Consider the following 2073-nt stretch of genomic DNA (forward strand, 5'->3'; position numbering starts at 1 on the left):
TTTTAGAAGGTCTCTTTCTATAAGTCAATAATATATAACTAAACAATTGTTATATGTAAAGTAAATAAGGTTTCAAAATGTTTCAGAAGCTTCGTTTAAAATTAAATTAAAATGCAGAGTCCCCCAGACTGATGGCCAGGACCCAGGCAGTGTGAGTGCCACTGAAAATCAGCTTGCGTGCTGCCTTCGGCACGTGTGCCATAGGTTGCCTACCTCTGGTATAAGATAGCTTCTAGAGGCGTAACTTTGGAGCACACCTTCTGCATAAGGTGAACGTAGCGACGCTGCATGAGACAACTATACATATAAAATGATGATAATATAATCCCAACTACACACATAAAATGATGGGTCTAAATTAGCTGTTACCATGCACTCAAGAAAGAGATCTTGGAGTCATTGTGGATATTTCTCTGAAAACATCCACTCAATGCGCAGCAGCAGTCAAAAAAGTGAACAGAATGTTGGGAATCATTAAGAAAGGGATAGACGATAAGATGGAAAATATCATATTGCCACTATATAAATACATGATACGCCCACATCTTGAATACTGCGTGAAGATGTGGTCACCCCATCTCAAAAAAGAAATATTGGAATTGGAAAAGGTTCAGAAAAGGGCAACAAAAATGATTAGGGGTATAGAACGGCTGCCGTATGAGGAGAGGTTAAAAAGACTGGGACTTTTCAGCTTGGAAAAGAGATGACTAAGGGGAGATATGACAGAGGTCTATAAAATCATGACTGATGTGGATACAGTAAATAGGGAAGTGTTATTTACTCCTTGTCATAACACAAGAACTAGGGGTCTCCAAATGAAATAAACAGGCAGCAGGTTTAAAACAAACAAAAGGAAGTATTTCTTCACACAAGGCATAACCACTCTAACTCCCAGATCCTTCCTAAGTGGCGTACTTTGCATTTGTCCTTATTGACTTTCAGCCTCTTTATTTCAGACCATTTCTCCAGTTGATCATTTTGAATTTTAATCCAGCCCTTCAAAGTGCTCGCAACCCCACCCAGCTTGGTATCATCCGCAAACTTTATAAGTGTCCCTAGCCTGTGCTTGCCAGAAGCTGGGAATGAGCAACAGGGGATGGATCACTTGATGATTCCCTGTTCTGTTCATTCCCTCTGAAGCACCTGGCATTGGCCACTGTCAGAAGACAGGACACTGGGCTAGATGGACATTTGGTCTGACCCAGTATGGCCGGGAGGCAGGGAAAGATAACACACATGGGAATGTTTTAAGCAGTAAAAAAATATGATCTTTTCTCCCATTTTTACTGTTTCCCCAACTGTTGTAAAAAACAGTAACAAAGTGTGAGAAGTAGGGAGAAACCCCCAATATTTTGAAACAAAAAAAGTTTTATTTTTTTTCCCTCTTGAAATTTTCCAAAAGGAAACATTTAAAAAAAAATCAAATATTTCTCTACACTAAAAATTAAAAAGGAAAAAATAAAAAAGGTTTCCTTGAAAAATCTGGGTTGACTGAACTCTCTTTTCCAACGAAAAAAGGTCTCACCAGCAATTGCGCAGCTAAAGCAGCGATCTTACTCGACTGTAGCTCTCAAAGTGCTTTACAAAGGAGGTCAGAGTCATTTTCCCTGTTGTCCAAATGGGAAAATCACAAAGAGGGTCTGCCCAAAGCCACGAGAACCCCAGTCTCCCGTGTCCTGCTCCAATGCTCTAACCACTAGGTTACACCACCTCCCTTATAAAGAGCAGACAGAGGATGGCCTGGTACGTTTTGCACAGCCCAACCACTTCCATTAGTTCTCTGCCACTAGCTGGTGACCAGACATGCTACTGACTGGTGCATTGTAAGGCAGCAGCAGGCCAACTTCGCACCTGTTCAGTTACCTTGGTGGTGGAATGTATCAGGGCCGCCCAGAGGATTCAGGGGGCCTGGGGCAAAGCGGGGAAGCTGCAGTGCTTGTACTCACCCAGCGGTGGTCTGGGTCTTCGGCAGCACTGAAGGGCCCCCTGCCGCTGAAATGGCACTGAAGACCCAGACTGCCACCGGGCCAGGGCTCGCGGGGCCCCTGTGATGCCTGGGGCAAATTGCCCCCC

Source organism: Chelonoidis abingdonii, chromosome 11 (assembly GCF_003597395.2).
Source record: "Chelonoidis abingdonii isolate Lonesome George chromosome 11, CheloAbing_2.0, whole genome shotgun sequence".
Classification (NCBI taxonomy): domain Eukaryota; kingdom Metazoa; phylum Chordata; order Testudines; family Testudinidae; genus Chelonoidis; species Chelonoidis abingdonii.